We start from the raw sequence: 12,597 nt of genomic DNA, 5'->3' as shown, positions 1-12,597 counted from the left end.
CCCACTCAGGTGTTTTCCCCATTTTGTGGAGAAATAAAAAAAAGAAAAAAAAATAGAAACAGGCTGATGTCATAAGACCATAAGACCATAAGACATAGGAGTGGAAGTAAGGCCATTTGGCCCATTGAGTCCACTCCGCCATTCAATCATGGCTGATGCGCATTTCAGCTCCACTTGCCCGCATTCTCCCCGTAGCCCTTAATCCCTCTAGACAACAAGAACCTATCAATCTCGGCCTTGAAGACATTTAGCGTCCCGGCTTCCACTGGACTCCGTGGCAATGAATTCATGATAATGGTTAATACATAGACAAAAAATGCCACTGTTGATTGGGAAAAAAATAAAGTTGTGTTAGAGCACTTCTGGATATATTAAAAAAGTGGAGTTCTCTTGGAGAGGGTTGTTTGTCTTGACCGACCACATGCTCCTCTTCTGCAGATATGTTCGTGGTTGGATGTCCTTGGAGAAGGAGCATGTGCTGTCTTAATGCTTTTAGAGAGATGTGGGCTCCACAGGAGTTGGAAAGCCTTATTTTCCCCTAAATTCTATTTTAATGTAATCTCCACACACTCTCTCTACTGCTCACTCACCTTTGGCACTATTACATCGCTCTTAATGGGTTCTGAATGTAAATTAGCTATTCATTGAAAACCCAGGTGATATAGTAGCGGTGGGTAATAGGTGAAAATTTACACTGATGATTTGGCAGTGGGAAAAACTCGTGTGTTATAACACTTCTGGATATATGAGAAAAACGAACATTTTAAAATGGTGACAACTAGAATTGCTGTTGGTAATTCAGTACATGGGACTGGAAGGAATTGCATGGACTGGATCAAGAGAGTTTACAGGTGACATTTATTGGATCATGACTTGCTGTGTGAGATACTGTTAAGGGGAGATTCAGCATTGATTGCAGAAGTTAAAGATGTGCAGTGAATGAAGCCCATATTTTCCATATAATATTACCTCAGGTTGTAGCAGAACATCCCAACTACAACAAGAAAACACAAACTGAAGCAATCAGTAGAGGCCAGATCTGACTAGAAGAAGGAAAATACTGTACTGTGAGGAAGTAAAACAGAAGAGATCACGTGCAATGTTTAGGCGCAGTAAAAGATTGTCCAGCAATGCTTAAACTTCAAAATCTCTTAATTGAATACAAAGCATTTTCGGACCTTGAAGTTGGGAAAATGCTACATTTATTTCTCTCAGTGAGGTAAGATTAAGTAATCCCCTGCTGCAGTAATTCTTATTGCCATACCTCTAAGTTTAGAAGTGCTTCTAGTTAATTATGTATTTCCCTTTTGTCAATTGGACTTTGCAATAGCAGAGAACAGTTGGAGAGCGGAAGGGTTAATTTTATCCCAGGACACAAACAAAAGGATGCTTCTTGATTGGACTGCAGAGTATCGATTGATTTCATCTCACTATATTTGGATTCACTGAGATCTGCTAGGTACAAGGAGGCTACTAAAAATCACCTTTCTCAATGATAACAACATCAGCTTTACTGCAATGACACTACAGCTAGCTACATTTGACCGAATCAAGCTCTATGATACATGATACTCAGTCAACAATCAATAAATAATATTCTATTGGCACTTCATCCATCTAGAATCATCATAGAATCCCTACAGTCTGGAAGCAGGCCATTTGGCCCTTCCAATGCACACCAACCCAATGAAGAATATTTCACCCAGACCCACCCCATCACTGTAACCCTACATTCCTCTTGGCTAATGCATCTAGCCTGCACATCCCTGGACACTATGGGACAATTGAGCATGGTCAAATCCCCCTAACCTACGCATCTTTGGACTGTGGGAGGAAACTGGAAATCCTCAGAGGACACCCGGAAAACGGGAGGAGAATGTGCAAACTCCACACAGCCTGAGGCTGGAATCAAACTTCGGTCTCTGACGCTGTGAGGCAGCAGTGCTAACCACTGAGACACCATGCCACCCTGACCTTCCTTTTATTCTGAGAATTGAGGTTTGCTTTTTGGCAGTGGCTTATCACTTGCACTTGCAATTGTAATTGTAATGCTGTAACGGCCTTGTAACTTATGCACAATTGTCAAGCTAGTGAAAGCTGTATTGATTTGATGCCTACCGATTCTGTCACAGGCTCAATTGTAAATATGTGTTGTTTATATTGCTGAGGATGTCTTAATGTTTTCATGCCAGACAGTTGCTGGTGCCTTGCTACAATTACAAGCTGACAGATAAATGGAATTGGGACCAAAGACTATTGATCAAACTGTGTTCAAGACATAAAATAATGAAGAGATTTATCTCACAGCATTTGTTGTTGCAATTCAGTCACTCTGCGTAGCATGTCATAGGTTGATCTTTGCAAAGTGTATTTCAGGACATGGTAAATTGTGGAATTGAATCAGGAAGAGAACAAAAAAAGACATCTTTGTCATTGTGGAGAAATTGCCTCGTTAAAAGACAATTAATGCAATGCTTTAAATCTGCTATCCTCAAACCTGACTGCTCAGAATATGACATAAATTCAGTCGAGAGTGTCGTGCTGGAAAAGCACAGCAGGTCAGGCAACATCCGAGAATTAGGAAAATCAATGTTTCGGGTATAAGCAGGAATTGAATCAGGAAGAAAACAAAAAAAAATCTTTGTCATCAGATTCCTGATAAAGGGCTTATGCCTGAAACATCAATTCTCCTGCTCCTCGGATGCCGCTTGACCTGCTGTGCTTTTCCAGTGCACACTCTCGACTCTGATCTCCAGCATCTGCGGTCCTCACTATCTCCTAGTAAACTCAGTCAAAAATTGATAATAATAGCATAGAGCTGGAATAAGGAAATAACTTCAAATACTGATTAATTGTCAGTAACACAGATGTAATAAGAAAATAAAATAGTCCCCCTTAAGCAGCCATTAATAGTAATAGAGTTTACTTATGTTCTTGTCTCAAATACAAAGCTCAGCAAACTTCTCCTAGTTTAATTCAAAGTTGTCACTGAATTGAAAAACAACTTCTAACACAACATAGATTTACTGAATATTACTGCTGGCTCATAGTTATCTAATGATTCTATTTTAGCCCCATCCTAGTAAACTGAATCCCAAGATTCAGGATGGCAGAGGCTGAGGAACACTTGCACAAGAAGTATGAATGATTCCCTTTTCTGATTTTACTGTTCATGCAGCAAGTCTTAATTGTCCATCAGTAGCACAAGTTAGAAAGTTGTGTATAATTCGTGTGCATATTTATGCCCATTATTATAAGAAAGTGGAAAATCATGTTCCACTCATAGGAAAGGTTTCCATTTCAACCTTGGATGCAAGTCAGAAAATTGGCTGCATAGTTTCTGAAATAACTCTGCAGAAGCTGGTATCTCATCACCAAGTCACCCTTCATTTATATGTGGAGAATCCTTGACACTGATTTCACTTCAGCAGAGCTAGCTCTCAGAGTGAACAGAACCTCTGACACTCCTATTTATATCTGTCAGCCAGGACTTATTGATTGGACCAGATTAACAGCCCCAATCAGGGAACTCATATTCTATGAAGCCCACCTGGCAGACCTCTTTACAATCACTACAGTTTCAAGCTCCAATGTATTCATATGTCAGCACGTGTGTACTTTAATGACTGTCAACATATTCATTGAAAATTGCAATCCTTTCCTGTCAATGAAAATCTTGACCATTATGGTTATACTTGTCAGCAATTAAAATGACCATGTTTAAATTAAACAATAATTTAAACCGGCCAAAAGTTTCAAATTATTATCCATGAAATTCAGCTTTAGAGTGACCACATATAGAGTGCTGAATACTCTGTATTTCAGGCAGAAACAGTTGACTACATCAATAAAAAGCTTATTCATTGAATAAATAAACATCTCTGTTGTTAATGTATACTCATTCATGAATTGATCCAGTTATTTCAAAGTGATCCGTTTCTTAACTCTTCGATCTTTCCCGTTTCCTGGCTCTGAATTCTTACCAACTGGTTTTGTATTCTCCAGGGTCAATCTCAGCTTCCTTCCATTTGAGGACACTCTCCAACGCCCATTTATCTTCCTGTCCAGGCTGATTCTTCCTTTGTAGTCCAAACATACAGTGACTGGGATCTCAACTGTTGTGGTTCCGTCTATGCAGTATTGCTGCTGCTGAGGAAAGGTATGCAGACCATGCAAAACACTGGAAGATTTCTGTACTGAAATGCTCTTCTAGGTCCAGTTGTTATTTGCTGCTCAATGGCCATGATGTTCTCTTTTTGTGACATTCAAGAGAGCTTTTAATTTTCCTTTTCTCTCCTGCGTTTTCTTGTTTTGTCATGTGCTGCACTCCCTCTTTAGCAAAAAGATTAGATAGATGTTGTACACTATAGATGGGGATGAATGGACTGCCCAATGCTTAAAATTCTCATCAGAGAAAATTAAAGTAAATGAGTCACTTTTCACAAAAGCAACCATTTCCAGAAATGATGCAGCCACTCTTACATACTGGCAGTGCTTCTGCATCAAGAAAATGAAGGAGAATAAGTGTGCGAAGATCCAGTCATGCTATTCTTGTCTTATTAAATATTTAAAAAATCAAAGTTTCTAAATGTTTATACCTGAAACTATCTCAAGTCATTCACAATTCCATACCTTCATTCTATCAATTTTGGTCTGTTGTGTATCCACCCTTCTACAATTCATGGCTGTCTTGAACTGCATTACCCTGTATTCCAGCCCTCCAAGTCCTTTCAGGCGAAAGTGAGGACTGCAGATGCTGGAGATCAGAGTCAAGATTAGAGTGGTGCTGGAAAAGCACAGCAGGTCAGGCAGCTTTAACCTTGGTTAGCCTCGACCTCTTTATTCAAACTTTTGATCACTTTCCCCATTATCCTTTTCTTCAACACAGGGTGAAGTTTTTGGTTAGTATCTCTCGGAACATTAGGATGAATCCTTGCTGCCTTTGTGTTGTTGAGGATATTTTAATTATAAAGTGACATTGCATTATTATGTAACACTGAATTATTTAGGGGGAAGGAACATGAATGATATTATTGTATCTCCAAGGGTATGATTGTATTTGTCCGAAAGCTCTGTAGAGATGACAAGTGATTTTGACACAATAGTTAGCTAGAGGGAAATTTTTGCTGCAGGTGAGACACATTCTCCTCACTTTGCTTTGGTAGCTATCCCTGTTATTGAATTAGCTTTTAATTGATTGTTAGGAACCAACATCCCTAAGCAGTAATGCATGTAATAATACTTTCTGAAATGACAATATAACAATGAACCTAGCACTCAAACTCAGGGTCTGTCAACTTCCAAATTCAATCCACACATCCTGTGTTCTGGCAACAATCAGCTACATACAATGGAGCTAAAGGTTTGTGTACAGTATCCACAGTATCAAAAGGATGAAGGTCAGTTCTAAACACAGCTGAGAAGGGCTGTAGATTAATACTGTTTGAAACACATCTGAAGGATAAAATCAAAATGCTATTGGAATCGAAAAGGAAGTAAATCTGCTCTCTGTTGGTGATAAGGCCCTGATGCCAAATAACTTTAGAGTAGCGTGTTGATACCTCAAGGCTATTCCTCAAGGTTACCATTTGATATAATTTTTTTCTTGGTTTAGTACCTCAAACAGCTTTACTTCACCTCAAAGTGTTTAGTCCTGCCACTTGATGTACTCTACTGCTCACACTGACAGTCCCCTCAGCTCCTTATGTGGACTTTAAGAATATTATTGGAAAGCAAGCATTTGGAGGGAACATCGAAAAATAAATTTTGTTTGTATTGGTTCATGTCATGTGGGCAACGTTCTATTAATTATAGACACTCCTGAAGTGTAAATGCCTGCAGTGTCTCCTATCACACTTCTTGCTTTTTCCCTACAATTTGGTAACTCTTTTTATTAAATAACACCTAGACCAGTGCTAACCACAAAGTCACCATGGGCAGCACTGTGGCTCAGAGGTTAACACTGCTGCCTCACAATGCCAGGTTCGACTCCACCGTCAGGCAGCTGTCCGCAAGACCCATTACAGTTGTCAGATTAACAAAATGTGTGTTATTCTACAAGTAATCAAACACTATATGTGTAGACCTGCCTCACAGTCCCAGGTTCGATTCCACCCTCAGACAACTGTCTGTGTGGAGTTTGCATGTTCTCCCTGTGTCTGTGTCAGCTTCCTCCAGGTGCTCCGGTTTCCTCCCATGTGTCCATGGATGTGCAGGTTAGGTAGATTGGCCATAGTAAATAGCCTATTGTGTCCAGGAGTGTGCAGGCTAGGTAGACTAGCCATGGGAAATGAAGGGGTTACAGGGATAGGGTGGGGGATGGTTCTAGGTTGGATGTTCTTTGGATACGCGGTATGGACTTGATGGGCCGAATAGCCTGCTTCCGCCCTGTAGGGATTCCATCGTTCTATGAATTCCTGTAAGTGTTAGGTAAAGGTTTTATACACCATGTTGTTAACTGAATACCTGAGAGATTCAGAATTATTGGTACCAATTCATAATGGACATTTTCATACAAAACACGTGCTTCACATAACTACCCTATGTTTGGGTTCTATTTTTCCTCAAAAGTGTTTTTCTGTCACTCCTGATTTTCACGGGAGTGGTGTAGTGGAAGTTCAGTGCGTTTGGTTACTTGTAGAATAACATACAGTTTGATAGTATAACAATTGTAAAGGGTCCTGCAGATGAACCGGTTGAACATGTAGACTTGTGCATTCTTGATCAAGTGTTTGTATCAAGCCTCTCACGGAGTCGTGGAGAGGCTAATGGTTACATTGTATACATTGTGTCCACTTCCACTGAGCACTGACTCTACCTCATTTGTGAAAGTCAGCAATAAAATTCCAAACAATCAGCTTCATTGTTTATTTAAAGTCCATAAACAGAAGACCAAGCTAGTTTCTGCTCCTATTTACAGTTTATCAGCTTACACAAATCCTTAATTTGAATTTTGTTCTTCCAAAACTTGTACCTTGTTACGTGTGTAAAATTTGATATAGCGATTTGGAGCAATGTATTACTCCAAAAACTTGTTTACCCAGGTGGACATTTATGAGAAAACAAAGGACTATGGATCCTTTGTTTCATTCCTCATTATTCTCTCTCTCTCTCTAAGGTACATCACAGAGATATGGGAATCGATTGGGAGTCAGGTCCAGCTTTGACTAAATTCCTGTTTCAATCCCTCTAAGTGTAAAATGTATCAGAAAAGCAGGTTGCACCCCTCTGATACTTCAGGAGATAAGTGTTAGCCCTTCTCATGACTCTGGGGTTTACCCATAGCATTCACTAATTTAGTTGCAAATTCTGCTGTTTGTTCGTTTCACTTTACAAAACGTCTGGTTTATGGCCCAATTACTGGTCGATTGCCTCTATCCTTATTTATATTGTTAGATTTTCATTAAATCTTTATCTTTACCAGTGGTACAGATGAATACAGGGAACAGTTATCCGAATATGGAGGAGGAATGCCAGGGTTGGGGTTATAACCATATTCCCTGCCCTGATCCAAATAGCATATGGCTTCACCTTCAATCAGTCCCAGTTGGGATCACCCCTTTTGTCCCCTAGTCTCTGTATGGCTGCCAAAACAGAGAGAAAGCCTCCCTGACTGGAAAGCTGAGACTTCAAGGCATCAATTCCCTCGACCTCTTCATTTCCAACTGCCGCCGGGACATTAACCGCCTCAACCTGTCGTCCCCACTCCCCCACTCCAACCTCTCACCCTCACAACGCGCAGCCCTCCAATCCCTCTGCTCCAATCCCAACCTCACCATCAAGCCAGCGGATAAAGGGGGCGCAGTGGTAGTCTGGCGCACTGACCTCTACACCGCAGAAGCCAAACGCTAACTCGAGGACATCTCTTCCTACTGCTCCCTCGACCATGACCCCACCCCCCATCACCAAACCATCATCTCCCAGACCATACAGCACCTCATCACCTCAGGAGATCTCCCACCCACAGCTTCCAACCTCATAGTCCGGGAACCCCGCACTGCCCGGTTCTACCTCCTTCCCAAGATCCACAAGCCTGACCACCCTGGCCGACCCATTGTCTCAGCATGCTCCTGCCCCACTGAACTCATCTCTACCTACCTTGACACTGTCCTATCCCCCCCAGTCCAGGAACTCCCCACATACGTTCGAGACACCACCCACGCCCTCCACCTCCTCCAAGACTTCCGTTTCCCCGGCCCCCAATGCCTCATCTTCACCATGAATATCCAATCCCTCTACACCTCCATTCGCCATGACCAGGGCCTCCAAGCCCTCTCCAGACGTCCCCAACAGTACCCTTCCACTGACACTCTCATTCGTTTGGCCGAACTGGTCCTCACCCTTAACAATTTCTCCTTTGAATCCTCCCACTTCCTCCAGACCAAAGGCGTAGCCATGGGCACACGTATGGGCCCCAGCTATGCCTGTATCTTTGTTGGCTATGTAGAACAGTTGATCTTCTGTAATTACACCGGCACCACTCCCCACCTCTTCCTCCGCTACATTGATGACTGCATTGGCGCCACCTCGTGCTCCCGCGAGGAAGTTGAGCAATTCATCAACTTCACCAACACATTCCACCCTGACCTTAAATTTACCTGGACTATCTCTGACACCTCGCTCCCCTTCCTGGACCTCTCCATCTCCATTAGTGACGACCGACTTGACACTGACATTTTTTACAAACCCACTGACTCCCATAGCTACCTGGATTACACCTCTTCCCACTCTATCTCTTGCAAAAATGCCATCCCGTATTCCCAATTTCTCCGCCTCCGCCGTATCTGCTCCCAGGAGGACCAGTTCCACCATAGGACACACCAGATGGCCTCCTTCTTTAGAGACCACAATTTCCCTTCCCACGTGGTTAAAGATGCCCTCCAACGCATCTCGTCCACATCCCGCACCTCCGCCCTCAGACACCACCCTTCCAACTGTAACAAGGACAGAACGCCCCTGGTGCTCACCTTCCACCCTACCAACCTTCGCATCAACCAAATCATCCACCGACATTTCTGCCACCTCCAAAAAGACCCCACCACCAGGGATATATTTCCCTCCCCACCCCTTTCTGCCTTCCGCAAAGACCATTCCCTCCGTGACTACCTGGTCAGGTCCACACCCCCCTACGACCCACCCTCCCATTCTGGCACTTTCCCCTGCCACCGCAGGAACTGTAAAACCTGTGCCCACACCTCCTCCCTCACCTCTATCCAAGGCCCTAAAGGAGCCTTCCACATCCATCAAAGTTTCACCTGCACATCCACCAATATCATTTATTGTATCTGTTGCTCCCGATGTGGTCTCCTCTACATTGGGGAGACTGGGCGCCTCCTAGCAGAGCACTTTAGGGAACATCTCCGAGACACCCGCACCAATCAACCAAACCGCCCCGTGGCCCAACATTTCAACTCCCCCTCCCACTCTGCCGAGGACATGGAGATCCTGGGCCTCCTTCACCGCCGCTCCCTCACCACCAGACGCCTGGAGGAAGAACGCCTCATCTTCCGCCTCGGAACACTTCAACCCCAGGGCATCAATGTGGACTTCAACAGCTTCCTCATTTCCCCTTCCCCCACCTCATCCTAGTTTCAAACTTCCAGCTCAGTTACTGTCTCCTTGACTTGTCCGACCTGCCTATCTTCTTTTCCACCTATCCACTCCACCCTCTCCTCCTTGACCTATCACCTTCATCTCCTCCCCCACTCACCCATTGTACTCTATCCTACTCTCTCCCCACCCCCACCCTCCTCTAGCTTATCTCTCCACGCTTCAGGCTTACTGCCTTTATTCCTGATGAAGGGCTTTTGCCCGAAACGTCGATTTCGCTGCTTGTTGGATGCTGCCTGAACTGCTGTGCTCTTCCAGCACCACTAATCCAGTATCAATTTCTTGTTGACATTTAGAATGATCAGCATTCTGCACTTGTCACTCAAGCTGTGCTTGATGTCGTACGTTAAGTGCTTCCTGGAAATCTTTATATTTGTTTTCAAGTTCCTAAATCTTAACTTCTGATCCTGAACCTGCTTCCGTAACTTCTCAGCATTCCTGTTCTCTATCTCAACTGACTTTAATAATTTGAAAGGTAAACTATCTTCTCCTGATTGGCCATTGCTAGGGATTAACCTTTCCCTTTAATTCTCAGTTATCCAACTGGAACCTTTCCTGATTGTGAACCTGCTGGGCTTAACGCTTTTGTTTTAGTTCGGCATTTTTTATCTGTAATCCCACATTGTCCGATTTTAATTCACTTATTTCAATTTTAGTGCTTACTTCATGTACCAAGTCTCCTAAAAAACACCCCACAAATTCCTCACAGGTTCTCCTGTTTGGGTGCGTGCTTTTCTAAGGATTTCCTCAATGACTAACAACCAGTTTTGTGCACCGGGATATTGTAGCATCACAACTTTCACAACACTATATCCACTTTAACAGTTCCTTAATCAATGCTCCTTAACCAAGTTGCCCCATTCAACTTGATTGTCTGCCATGATTTTGCAGCAAAGCTTCAATGCTAAGTTCACTAAAACAGAAGTTTAACTGTTTCAATTAAATATGAAATGCTGGGGATGTCAGTTGTGTGTATATCACTACAAGCTACCTTTAATTCAGATGCTTATTAAGGAATTTCACAATCAAATACTGAAACAATGATTTAAGCTTTATTCCATATTATAACCTAAATACAAGCCCTCAAGTAAGCAAGGTAAGTCCCACGACTCATTTTGGCTATTTACCGATTAATGATTGAATTTAGCTCTGATTCTACCTAAACCATCTGTTTCTGCATATGTCCAGGTTTCGATTCTTGCACAGTGTTGTACCACAGAGTTCTGCTGTGAAGAATCCCTGAGTTGAATTCTTATAGGATTTTCTGTCCTGTTAAGTTGGTGGTATGACATTATTTATGATCATTTTAGATCCATTTAGCTATGCACTTGGCCCATATCCTTCTAAATTTTTCCTATCCATGAATTTGTCCAAATGCCTTTTAATAGGAGATTCAGATGAGTGGATCTTTGAAATGTCACAAACAGATGAAGCAAGTAATCAAGAAAGCTGATGGAGTGCTGACCTTGATGTATAGAGACCTGATAAGGTTGCAGAAGTAATGCTGTAACAATATTAAAAACCTGCTAGACCCTATTTGGAGTATTGTGAGCAGTTCTGGGCACAACCCCTTAGGAAGGATATATTGGCCTTGGAGGGAATACAACGTAGGTTTACAAGAATGATACTGGACTTCAAGGGTAAAATTATGGGGACAGATTATACAAATTAGGACTGGTTTCTCAAAAATTTGGAAGGTTAAGTAGTGATCTGATTGAAATCTTCAAGATATTAACAGGGAAAGACAGGGTAGATAAAGATAAACTGTTTCCACTGTTTGGGGATTCTAGAATCAGGGAGCATAATCTGAGAATTGGGGCTAGACCATTCAGGAGAGATGTTAGAAAGACTTCTACACAAAGTGTAGTAGATGTTTGAAACTCTCTTCCACAAACAGCAGTGGATGCAGAAGCAGTTGTTAATTTTAAATCTGAGATAGGCAGCTTTTTGACAAGCAAAGCTATTAAAGGCAGTACAGTATATGGAGGATAGCCACAATCTCAGTGAATGGTGGAACAGGCTCCAGGGGCCGAACGGCCCTTTGTTATTTTTTATTGGCTTAGTACCTCAAACAGCTTTTCTTCATCTCAATCGACCAGTAATTGGGCCATAAACCAGACGCTTTGTAAAGTGAAACGAACAAATAGCAGAATTTGCAACTAAATTAGTGAATGCTATGGGTAAACCCCAGAGTCATGAGAAGGGCTAACACAAATCTCCTGAAGTATCAGAGGGGTGCAACCTGCTTTTCTGATACATCTTACACTTAGAGGGATTGAAACAGGAATTTAGTCAAAGCTGGACCTGACTCCCAATCGATTCCCATATCTCTGTGATGTACCTTAGAGAGAGAGAGAGAATAATGAGGAATGTTCATTATTTTACTCTCAACTGTTTCACATCGATTCTAATCCATGGGTGTTCAGTACTGATCCCAGAGGCTTAATCTAAGAAAACATTTCATTTCCCAGTGCTAACTCCCAGCCCCTCCATGAGCTAACCAGAATGATAAGAAATGTTACATTAAAAAGCATGAAAATGAAGGGAACGATCTCTGGACAATGCACTAATGATTTGGCTAATGATATTACAAGGTAGTTACATAATTGACAGTAATATCAGAAAGATAGAAAGTTGATTTGGCTAATTTGGTTTTTTGGAAGTCACATTTGAGGTCTCAATTTTATACATGCTCTCTAATTCAACTGAAATAGATTACAAAGTGGTGCATTATCATATAATGCTTATTGAGTTTATCACATGCACCATTTCATAATATAGTTCTTTTGAGGATTTTAAAATCCATGGATTTGCTGTGTTTTAAAAGGCTTTTCTGTGAAATTGTCAATTGATGTTCAGAATTCAATTTCGAAGAAGGTAATAACAGATGATTGCAGAGTGAGGTGCTCCTCAATCTTGACTGAACCACAATGATATGATTAATAAAAAGATGTCTTCAGCTTTATGCATCGACAAATAAAACAATAT

This window comes from Chiloscyllium punctatum, chromosome 26 (genome assembly GCF_047496795.1).
Source record: "Chiloscyllium punctatum isolate Juve2018m chromosome 26, sChiPun1.3, whole genome shotgun sequence".
In the NCBI taxonomy this organism is placed as follows: domain Eukaryota; kingdom Metazoa; phylum Chordata; class Chondrichthyes; order Orectolobiformes; family Hemiscylliidae; genus Chiloscyllium; species Chiloscyllium punctatum.
Note: the sequence above shows the minus strand (reverse complement) of the source record.